The sequence below is a fragment of the Hyaena hyaena genome, unplaced genomic scaffold, assembly GCF_003009895.1.
Source record: "Hyaena hyaena isolate Hyena2069 unplaced genomic scaffold, ASM300989v1 scaffold_386, whole genome shotgun sequence".
Taxonomy (NCBI): Eukaryota; Metazoa; Chordata; class Mammalia; order Carnivora; family Hyaenidae; genus Hyaena; species Hyaena hyaena.
In genome coordinates this window covers 1,399,794-1,411,797 of record NW_024081020.1, presented here as the reverse complement: position 1 = coordinate 1,411,797, position 12,004 = coordinate 1,399,794, and the positions used below count along the sequence as shown (strand labels likewise).

General features: G+C 53.3%; 1 protein-coding gene and 1 non-coding gene across 7 annotated transcripts in view; one reads left to right on the top strand and one right to left on the bottom strand.

The window, feature by feature from the left end:
• Positions 1-7,055, bottom strand: part of TRAF3 (TNF receptor associated factor 3) — a 110,531-nt gene extending 103,476 nt beyond the window's left edge. For 4 of the 6 annotated variants that reach the window (XM_039251174.1, XM_039251173.1, XM_039251179.1 and 1 more), the window contains exon 1: positions 6,221-6,440. The gene's annotated coding sequence lies outside the window, so the exon portion shown is untranslated. The other 2 variants (XM_039251175.1, XM_039251177.1) reach the window with 2 other exon arrangements.
• Positions 1,675-1,781, top strand: LOC120244609. Its single transcript, XR_005531586.1, has one exon. It is a non-coding gene; the product is annotated as a U6 spliceosomal RNA (small nuclear RNA).
• Positions 7,056-12,004: the final 4,949 nt, after the last annotated feature.

The window sequence follows — 12,004 nt, the reverse complement described above, 5'->3', positions numbered from 1 at the left end:
TGCCACTCTAGATCTCAGGATCATGAGTTCAAGCCCCACGTTAGGTGCAGAAATTACTTAAAAAATAAAAAATAAGGGCGCCTGAATGGCTCAGTCAGTTAAGCATCAGATTCTTGATTTTGGCTCAGGATGGTGGGTTCGAGCCCCTCATCAGGCTCTGTGCTGGGCGTGGAGCCTGCTTGAGATTCTCTCTCCCTCTCTCTGCTCCTCCCCTGTCCTGTTCATGTGGCATCTCTCCTCTCTCTCTCTCTTTCTCTCTCTCACTCAAAATAAATAAACTTTAAAAATAAATAAATCTTTTTTAAAAATTTAAAATAAAACTTAATGGGCCTTAGGAGCTTGAGACATACTGCACTAAAGCCATGCCATGCCCTTTCTCACACAGAAAAGCCATCTGAGAGCAGAACACTTAATTTACCCTGCAATAACGTCCCAAACATCAGGCTATATTAATCCAAAAAGGACAGGATTTAATTTCTAGAATAAAATTGTAACTTCAGGGCATTACTGGGCAGGGAAGGACAAGAACTAGTTGCCTGTTCTTCCTAAGTCATTAAAGGCACCCAAGAAAGTTACTATGTCTAATGAAGTCTCATCATACAAGCCTCTTAATGCAGGAAAGCGGGGAGCAAGCATAACAGAAGACGGTGCGCAGCAGGGCACAGGCCCGGGAGGCAGCTACAAGGCACCCCCTGCCACAGACAGTATCAGCCAGACCACGTGTAATTACCGTGTGGGCATCTGGCGCAGCTCTCTTCTCTCCCAAACCTCAGCTCTGGACACAAACGCTGACAGGAGAGGGCCAACGGGAACCTCATTACCTACACGTGTGCAGGCCTCCTACCGGGCATTAACCCTCCTGAGTACAAAGCTGGTCTCTGAAAACCTTCTCTGCAATTGCCATGACTCCTGGAGACTCACATTTACCACACTGGTGCTACTACTGTCCTGAATGCTTTATCATCCCACTTTGTTAACTGACTTAGCTTTTCTCTCCACCTAAAGAAACCAAGCTTCTAATAAATATACTTTTGGGTTTTGCCATAGAATCAGAGTTTAAATTAGAAAGGAAATCAGAGTATCAGAACAGCAGGCCTGATATCTTTCTTGGTAGAATGGCCTCATAAAATGTTACCCTAAAACCTGCATTTAAAAAGTAGATACAAGGGCACCTGGGTGGCTCAATCAGTTGAGCATCTGACTCTCGATTTCGGCTCAGGTCATGATCTCATGGTACAGGAGATCAAGCCCTGCACTGGGCTCTGCACTGACAGCATGGAGCCTGGAGCCTGCTTGGGTTTCTCTCTCTCCCTCTCTCTCTCTCTCTCCCCCTCTCTCTCTCCCTCTCCCTCTCCCTCTCCCTCTCCCTCTCCCTCTCCCTCTCCCTCTCTGCCCCTTTCCTACTCGCTCTCTTTCTCTCCCTCAAAATAAACAAATAAACACTAAAAAAAAAAAACTTTAAAGTATATATATACACAAAGGGCACCTGGGTGTGGCTCACTGAGTTGAGTGTCTGTCTGACTTTGGCTCAGGTCATGATCTCATGGTTCGTGAGTTCAAGCCCCACATGGGGCTCGCTGCTGTCCATGCAGAGCCCACTTCAGATCCTCTGTCCTCTCTCTGCCACTTACCTGCCTGCAATCTCTCCAAAACAAATTAAAAATTAAAAATACAGTGCTTGTTTCGGCAGCACATATACTAAAATTGGAAAGATACAGAGAAGATTAGCATGGCTCCTGCGCAAGGATGACACGCAAATTCGTGAAGCATTCCATATTTTTAGGACACTCGTGGGGATGAGCACTGAGTGTTATGTGGAAACTAATTTGACAATAAACTATTTGTAAAAAAAAAAAAATTAAAAATACATATACATATATACACAGATAGTTAAAATCAGCATGGAGAAAGCCCTAGAAAAATATAAATCATGAAATGAAATTATAGGACCAAAATTTTTATTTCTTAAGGATTAAAGAGATTTAGGGCATTTCAGCCGATCTGACAGAGCAGTGGATGGGGTGGGAGTGGTTCCTGAGGAAGGTGCTTTTTAACATTTCCACCCTCCCCTCAGCACCACTTTTTGAGACTTTCTACCTACAGTGAGAAACAGCGGAGACAGCAAAGGCTGCCGCTCACTGCTCCGCTCCCCAGCGCAGACCAGGCCCTTGGCAGTGGCAGCCAGTGGACCCCCGGGGGCTCCTGGTATGAGCTGGGGGACAACACAGGAAACACAGCAACTGAAATCCACACACTAGCGGCCTCGCCAGCATGAGGTCTACCGGCAAGAAGTCACAGGACAGACAACTGTCCTCCTACCAAAACACAGGGGTGGGGAATGGAGAAATCTCCTTCCGGCCATTCTCGGGGCCCTGCAAGAGGCCCAGGGGCATCGCTCATGTTGGGACTCAACACCCACCTCCCAGAAGCCTTCCCAGACTTCCCCCAGCCCACCCCCCCCACCCCCCGCAGGCTAAGAGCTTCCCCTTTCCTGAATTTCCACCATACTTCCAGTCTTCCACCACAATCCACTACTTCACTTTAGCCTACATTTTATGACCACTTGGTTTTATGACTACATAGGTGGGTCTCGCTCTCCAGCTGAGCACCAGCTCCCTGAGGGCGGGGTGTTAAATTCCACCTTGGCTCACCCTTCCTGCCACATTCAGTCCTGGTCCTGTGCCGTCCCCTACCTGTCCCCTACCCACGGGCTCTGGCATCTCCCTTCCCGTGCACAGGGGCAGACTTCTGCAGCCCATGCTCTTAAAGGCGGGTGCTAGATCTCTCATCCCAGCTCTGTAACAAGAACATTACGGGAGCTCAAGGCACATTAACTGAACATTAGGTTAAATGAGGAAAAGATTCCCAACTCCCAGTTAATGATCCACTTATCTCGAGGAATACAGAATTCAGCAAGAGATTCCCATCTGATTTGGAGAGTTGTGAGAAACCAACAGTCACCTATATTTACAAGATCTCACTACCCACCAGCCTCAGCCCAAGGTGTCTGCACTGGGAGAAAAAAAGTATCCCATTCAAAAACATTTTTACTGCCTAATGATTAAAAAACAAAAACAAAAACAAAACCTCATCTCCTCCTTCCTAGGTTGGTTAGTTCCCCACCCCCCAATCATCTAGAACAGTGTTATGCAGAAAACAATCAGTAAAGCCTCTTTAAAATGAGAAAGCCGTTTTGTATTTTTTAGTTAATAATGAATGATGGGTATTACAGAAGCACACATAGTTTTCTGACATTTTTCCATTCTCTTTTTTTAATGCTTATTTTAGAAAGAAAGAAAGAGACAGAGTGTAATCATGGGAGGGGCCGAGAGAGAGGGAGACACAGAATTTGAAGCAGGCTCCAGGCTCTGAGCTGTCAGCACAGAGCCCAACGCGGGGCTTAAACTCATGAACCTCGAGATCATGACCTAAACTGAAGTCTTAATCGACTGAGCCACCCAGGCGCCCCTGACATTTTTCCTTTCTGTTTAAAATTACATTCTCTTCTATTTCTATCAGCAACTTTGGACCCAAAGCCTCCTGCTGTGATGTAAGCGGCACCCACCCCCATTCACCTCTCTCTACTGCCCTCCTGCCCACTGGCATCTGGCCTCTCCCTGTGGTTGCCCTCCTCCCACTCAGAATGAGCCGAAGCATCGCCTCCACGGTTAGGCCTCAACTGCCCCTCTCTGGTCACCTCCCAGGTCCACTGGCCTCCCTTCACTTCCTTCTTTCCCGCCCTGTAGCTCTCCTCCCCGTCTGTCTCTGTGGATGAAGTCAACATTATGACTCTCCCCCCATTCCCCCCAAATGATGCTTCTTCCTCTATGAACACTCACACTCGTAAAGAAGCACACGAGGGGTCCTGCGTCTACGGATCAACGCAGGTGCCCTTGGTCATAAGATGTCTCCTCTACCAAGTTAACAGTTCTTAAACGGACCACTGCAAAGAAACTCAGCTGTTGCATAATACTTGATAGTCAAGATCACTTGCTGTTCAGAGTCCTGCTATACGGAGATGAGAAAATAGAGATGGGCACATTTAACGCAATTTCCTTTGTTTGCCTGAGCCAGTGTAGACTTGCAACACCAGCATGACAATTTTATCTTTCTCCAAGTGCAGTTTTAACATCACAGAGGACTTTAAGGGAGCAATAAATCATTCTCCTCCATGCATTAGCATAGCTATCCTGACAGTACCCCAGAAAGGCCTCTCTCAGGTCTGCACGGTGAAAAAATAAAGGGATTTTAGCCGGGATGTTTACAGAATCAAAATCCCAAACACAGGGGAAAGTGACAAGCAGCAGCCCAGATGTTTCAGTTAAATGAAGGACTTTCTTCAAGGTATGAACACGAGTAAGCATATTCTGACGGTATCAACAGAAGCAACTGACCACTGTTTGCAGAGGAATGTCTGTACACCCTTTGCACTGAGTGAGGCCATCTTATTAAATCCAAAATGCATGGATAGAATCCAAGCAAAATAACTGATCTCCTTTCCCCTCGCAGAAAAATTCACATGAATGTCTTAAAAAAAAAAAAAAAGCTGGAATTCTCCCTGCCAGTTCTCTCTGCTCTCCTGGCTTCTGCATTGTGACAGCTGGAACAGATGGCGGCTGGGGGAGCCACCTTAACACCTTAAACCTCATGCGTGATGAGGGCCGATTTCAACCAGTGATGCTAGAGTCCCAGGTCTGCCGGGGTTTGTCACGAGCCCCCACTCACGAGGATTTCCAATCCTTCCTGATATTTTCTGGTTTGCGTACTAATAAGGCTTATTTTGCTTGGCCAAAGAATCCTTCATCTATAGACTAATTCTAAATATATATCTTTATAGACACAACAAGGTGAAAAAAAAAAAAAGCAAATATGCCCTTGCACTTGAAAAACGAATGGCTATGCACTATTTTGCCAGACATCCTACACATGATGCAGTCTTTTTAACAGGCCATTTTCAAAGATGTGGAAGACACGCACAGATTTTAGCACCAACCGATAGTCCGCCTGGCCATTTCTTTCAATAAGGGTTTTAGACACATAATAGAAGATTACAGAAAACGTTTCCAAAGGCTTCACCAGTGTGTATTCACGACAAATGCCAGGAGGGAAAAAAATTATGGCTCCTCCTCTGTTGAATGCTGTGAATGTAAATTAAGAGGCGGTAAGGTAACGCTACTCAACATAGCCTTTATGACTCCACAAAAATAAATGAACACACACACACACACACACACACACACGACACACACTCACACACCCCCGTCTCTGTCTGAAATCTGATTCAGAGCTTCATAGGAAAAACGTGAAATAAAACTGTTTCCTTCAATGAACCATTATCTGAAGGGTTGTTAAATTTCAAAGCACGTCCACAACAGTTCATCCATTTCCCTTTTGTTTACAGGTTTGCAAATTAAGGGTAAAGAATGTTCCACACGGAATTCTCTCTACAGGTCTCGATATTAAATAGATGTCCCCAAATGGGGTGACGGCGTGAAAACGTGGCAAAGCCTACGTGAGCGACAGCCTGGCGCCTGGAGATGAAATTTTAAATACCGTGGCAGGCATCCTTTTCATTTTTTGCACCTCTGGGGGCCCGGTCTGACCTTTCCTATGTATCAAAGGTGGAATGTGTGCATTTTGCCCCAAACTGGATCCCAGTACCGCCTGCCTTCGAGGCCACTGCAGCTCCCCGATTATGAATCAGAGGTTCATCTGCAGAGGAATGACTCAGTATAAACTTTTAAATAAGGGCTTTGGAACCCCCCCCCCCGCGGGCCGGCAGCCCGGGAGGGGGGACCCCCTGCTGGATGCGGACCCCCGAGCCGGCGCGCCCCTCCCGCCGCCAGAAAACACGGCCTCGCGGGGGGATGCCGGCTCTCCCCACCCCGCGGGGCTCGCGCCCCCGGGAGGCCTCGGCACCCCGTTTCCTGAAAAGCTGCGGGCGCCCCGGCCCGCGGGCCCCGGGCCCGGCCTCGAGGACAAAGTTTTCCGAAGTTGAGGCGCTCGGGGGGCGGACGGGCCCGGGCGGGGGCGAGGCGGCGCCGCACCGGGCACTCGCCGCCGGGCGCCGGGCCTGCTTCGCCCCGGCCCGGCTCCGGCCCCGGGCCCGCCGCCGCCGCCGCCGCCCGCCCGCCCGCCGAGGACGCGGGAAGGAGCCGCCTGGGATGGAGCCTCCCGGCCGCCCGCCCGCCCGCCCGCCGCCGCCGCCGCCTCCCCTTACCCCGCGGTCCGCCCCGCTCGGCCGGCTCAGGGGCGCCGGGCTCGTCCTCCGCCGCGGTCCGCAGCGTCCTGCTCCCCGGGCAGCCCCATGTCGGGGGGCGGGGAAGGGCCGGCGGCCGCCGCCGCCGCCGCCGCCGCCGCCGGCTGGAAAGTCCCTGCTGGGCTGCAACCCCGGCTCGCGCACGCGGCGGCCGCGCCGCGCCGCGCTCCCTCGCGCCCTCACGCACCCTCTCGCAGCACTTCCTCTCGCGCGCTGGAAATCCCCGCCGGCCGCCGGAGCGCGCCCCGGCGCGCGCCCGCCCCGCCCCCGCCCCCGCCGCCCGCGCGCGCGCGTGGGAGCGCAGGAGCCCGCGAGCGCGGCTGGCCCCCCGCGGCCGCGGCCCGCGCGCCCCCGCGGCCCGTTGCTAAGGCCCGCCCGCCTCGCGCCCGCCCGCCGGCCTTAGCAACGGCGCCGCGGCGCGAGCCGGGTCGGCCCCCGACGCCCCCCGCGGCCGCCGCGCGCGCCCCCGCCGTGCCCCCCCCACCCCCTTTCCGGGTCAAGAAGCCACGCAGCCGCGTGTGGGCCCCAGAGGGGCAGGTTGTGTGGCGGCCGGGAGCGATGGCGTCACCCGGTTCGCCCGCGCAGCCCCGCTCACGGACACTGCACCGTCGCTGGGACACACTCGGTCTCACACTCACCAGCACACTTGCCGACACGGGCTCACAGACCTGCATTCCTGAGCGCGGCCCCGCTCACACACACGTGTCGCCGCACACACGTCCACAGCCACGCGCACACTCACCTGGGCACGGCAGGCTCCCGTGCCCTCGCACCACACACTCATCCCCATACTGGCCGACACTCACGCTCCCGCACAGCCATGCACACGCAACGCGCACACACTGTGCTCTAGACACACGCGCAGGTGGGTGGGGCTGAAGGTGACTCAAGCCATCTGGGCCTCGGCGTTTTCCTTGAGGGGGGATGCCGCCGTCTGTGTTTGGTTGGAGTTTCCTTTCCTTCCTCCCTGGGCTCCTCCCACACCCAGGAAGCTGGGTCTCAGTCAGTCGTGCACCGGGTGGCCGTTCGCCCGGGTGCCCAGCGTTCTCGGGGTCTGGGTGCCCGGGGCAGAGAGGCCACCGCAGCACCCGCTCCAACCTGGACCCTCGGCCTCCGGCGTCTATGGCAGCCTCCGGAGCCGGGGGCACCCGCTTGGCCCCGGACCTTGGCCCCGCCACCCCCAACGTCATCAGTCATTCCCCTAGGGCCTCTGCGGTGGCACCCATCCCGGCGGGCCCGGCCCTGGGAGGCCCCAGGCCAACCCTACCCGTGTTTATGAGCCGACACTGAGGCAACGGAAAGGGCTCTTCATTCTTCCCTTCTCAAGAAGGCTTATGAAGGTCCCCAGACCAGGGCTGAGACCAGTGTGACCAGCTCAAGCCAGTCTTCCTTCTTGTATTTCTCCCATGACTCATGTGAGTAGAGGCAGGAAGTCCAGCATCTCCTCCTGCAGCTTCCCCTGTGGAACGTTCCGGAACCCTGGACAGTGAGTCCGTGGTTCTGGCTCCAGCAGCCCAACAGGTGTCTGTCCTCCAGCCACAGCAGTGGAGTCCTGCTACCCAGACTCGGGCTCCGGTGGCGCCCCCGCTTGGGCCCTAGAAGGGCACAGCTGTCTGAATCCAGACCAGAGAATGCTGTTCTCCCAAGCAACCCCGTCAGGGCGACTGGCCAACAAGCAGCCAGCCCTTGTGCACAGACCCCTGGACTCTGTGCTCAACCCAGGTCACCAGAGGGGCTCCCCCTTTCCCTCCTGGTCGGTTCCCCTCCAGAGCTTTGGGTGCCCTTTCCTGCCTGGTGCAAGTTGCAACGACTCTCACCTGAAAGGGTCAGGTCCCGGCTGCTTCCCGTACCCCAGGCTCCAGAGCCTCTGTGTGTTGGCCCTTGGGCTCCGGGTCCCCAGGCCCGCCCAGACCACCGTCCTGGGACACCGTCCGCCAGGTGCTCGCTTCCACCTTCTGCCTCACACCTTCTGCCTCACACTATATTGCAAGGGCTCTTTTAAAGACTTTGCCAAAATAAGACTGCCAGAAATTCTCTAGGCTGGGCTATTTTTGGTTCTCTTAAAATAAGCAACAAGGTGGAAGTTTCAAAGATCCATCAGAGGGGTTTTCTGGGACTCCTTTTACTCTCTTCCCAAAGCAGCCTCAAGCCACATTGAGAATGAATAGATTCGGGTACAGGCCAGGGTGGAGCCCTCCTCTGGTGTGACCCGCTCCCTCTCCTCTCCCCCTCCACCTCTCCTGTCGCTTCTCCAACGGCCTGAGCAAGTTCTGGAAGCCCTGCTTTGGGGACTGGAGGAAAACAGCACAAATCATTTTGCCCCCAGCAGGGCAACTGCTTTGGGGGTGGGTGCTCTGTCCTCTGTGGCTTCAGGCTGCTGGGCCGCAGTGATGGGCAGCAAGGAGGGCCAATCACAGGTCCCCTCTGCGTTTCAAAGGCAGCCCTCTGTGTTCCCCATGGCAACGAAGAACAACAAGCTGACACCATTTCTGGACAAAGAAATTTCTCACAGGGATTTACGTAGCATTACATGTTCTGTTTGCTGTTTCTGGGAGAAGACGTGCACACAGATATGAGAGCAACAGCTCCGAGGCCAGTCCTGTTTGTTTTCCAGAGGAAGGGAAAGTATGCATCATACAGTGTTGGGGGGCTTTCGCCAAGAATGGGGACTCACCGGCCTCTCCCTGAATGTGATGATCAGGCCCTTGAGCGACACCCACGCGAAGACCATCGGCTCCAACCCCCGGAGGGGGGGAAGTCTTACTTGGGCTTCAATATGCTGGTAACTTCTCCCACTAAAATATTAAATATCCCCTCAGGAGGGACTGTGACACACAGTAAAATAGAAAACAGTTATACTAACTGTCCAGGCAAGTGGCTTCCAAACTTTTTGAATTTTACAGCACAACCCACTTGTGTATCACATATGTACATGTCTACACACACAGATGACAATACTTAGCCTCAAATATGTGATGTACATTTTCTATTCCATTCTATTTTTTTAAGTTTATTTACTTTTTGAGAGAGAGGGAGGGAGAGAGAGAGTCCCAAGCAGACTGTACTGTCAGCACAGAGCCCAACACGGGGCTCGAACTCACGAACCGTGAGATCCTGACCTGAGCCAAACCAACCGACTGAGCCGTCCAGGCACCGCCCCCTTCTACTTTTTCAATAGCTGTGACTCTCTCAACCCACTGTTGGTTTGTAACCTGAAGTTTGAAAACACTCTCTTGGTCTGAAAGAAGGGCTGAAGGGGCCCGCGGGTTTGGGGGTGGGCGGCCTGGAGAGCACCCCTGGGAAAGCTCCGTGGTGGGTGTGCACTGTAGCGGCCGGGCTGGGCCACCGGGCCGCCACTCCCCCGGCCAGTCCAGTGGCCCCTGGCTAAGAGCAGAGGTGCACCAGCAGGGAAGCAGGCTGCTTGTGCCCCCTCTGGACAGGGACAGTGGAAAGTGGAGACAAAGGAAACAGGGCACGGAGAGACACAGGATGATGGGGTGGGGGGGAGGGCCCAGTGGGGGGTCTTATGCAAGAACTAGACAGGAGCTGGGAAGGGGGGAGATTTGGGGAACTGGCCACATCAAGCTTTAATTTTCTCTAATTCCTGTGGGCCACTCAGGTTGATGAAGGTATCCCCATTTAGGAAACCCTGTAGGAGGATTTGCACGCGTGTGCACACCACTCAGTATCTCTGGCACTTCACCCCAGTCCTTCAGGAGAACTTGAGCACCAGGTGAGGCCAGCCTCCCACAGGTGCCTCAACTGGCGCTCCAACACCCACTTAGACCTTGGACACTTTCTGAAAAATAGATTCAATCTCACCAAGAAAAGGGTTTGTTTCGCTGCGGGTCTCACGGGAGATGGGGAAGAGGGCTGGCGTCAAGAACCACACAGCAAACTCACGAACCCCGCTGTGAAAATCCGGCTGCCTGCCGTCAGATCCTACTCCGGAGCTGCACCGCCTCCGTGTGATCACTGACCTTCTTTCCCAAGCTGCGGGTCATAACAGCACCTTCACTCCCCCCACCAACGCCACCCCACTCCCGCCACCCACCAGGAATTCAACCCCAGCCTCAGCTGGCACACTCTACTCAGCAAACAAGCCAGCTACCCCAGCACACCCCATCAAAGTGGGCTCTGCTCCCCTCTGCTCTAGACACGAGGAGGGAGGAGGTTATTAGGTCCAAATTAAGTCTCGGATTAATGAGATAAAATGTTTGAAAAGTATGAGAATCGTTCTAATTCATCAAAACTGCAATGTGACATCTCACTATGAATAAAGGCAGGTGTGGTGCCCTTCCCTGTCTCTCAAGGCTGGTGGCAATGAGCCTGAAATGTCATATGATGCCAGATCAAAGCGACTTATTCCACTGTCCCCTTGTTCATCAGTGCATTCAGTCAAGACCTGCTTGCAGTCAAGACCTGCCACTTTGCCAGCACAGAACCAATTAAATGCTTGCCCTCTGGAGCCTTCCTCCTAGCAGGTGAAAACAGAAAACAAATCACAAGCAAATCTATCACAAGAGCTGAGGAGCAAGCTAGAACAGAGGGGAGGAGGGAGGCCTGGAGGGAATGGTCGGGGAAGGTGGTGTGGGAGGTGCCAGATAAGGTACCGTTTGCATGTAGACCTAAAGGAAAAGAGGAAGGTACCATGTGGATATCAGTGGGGAAAGCATCCAGGAAAATGGAATGGCATGTGCAAAGGCCCTGAGGTCAGTAAGCATTAGGGAGGCCAGTGTGGGTAGAGCTAATGAGCAGGAGAGAGTCACAGAAGATGAAGCTGAGGATGAGGGATTAGGGCTCCTGGAGCTAGAGACACAGGGCCTTGAGGGTCATCAGCAGAACTTTGGTTTTATCTGGAGATGGGAGGCATTGTAAAGTTTGATTGACAGCTTATATTCTATCCAAACTAACCCTACATCCGATCTGACTTCATTGTCATTCAGCCAATAGACATATGCCGAGAACCAGGCAAATCTGAACAATCGGACACTGTCTTGTTACATATTGAATGAGGTCACGGTCGATGAAGCATGCTGTGGGCCAGCAGCTAGAAACACAAACGTCCTGGGTGTTAGAAAAGGAGGCGACTCCCTCCTGACCCAGTGACCCCACATCTGGGACTCTCCCCTCCAAAGCTGTAATGCCAAATACTGCAAAACCATATCTCCCACCTTCAAAACAGAGCAAAGCGGGGGCGCCTGGGTGGCTCAGTCAGTTAAGCATCCGACTTCAGCCCAGATCATGATCTCGCAGTTCGTGGGTTCGAGCCCCACGTCGGGCTCTGTGCTGACAGCTCAGAGCCTGGAGCCTGCTTCAGATTCTGTGTCTCCCTCTCTCTCTGACCCTCCCCAACTTGTGCTCTGTCTCTCTCTCTTAGAAATAAATAAAAACATTTAAAAAAAAAAAAACAACTGAGCAAAGGGAATGACCACCACCCTGTATCCAGTGGCCATGATGGTGGTGTTCTAAATCCAGCAGACGCTGGGGTGCCTGGGGGGCTCAGTCAGTTAAGTGTCCGACTCGATTTCGGCTCAAGTCATGACCTCACGGTATGTGAGATCGAGCCCCGTGTCAGGCTCTGCACTGACAGCACCGAGCCTGTTTGGGATCCTCTCTCTCCCTCTCTCTCTGCACCTCCCCAGCTCACACACGCTCTCGCTCTCTCTCTCTCTCTCTGATAATAAATGAATTTTTAAAACTTTAAAAAAATGTAAACCTAGCAGATGCTAAGAGCCCTGAACT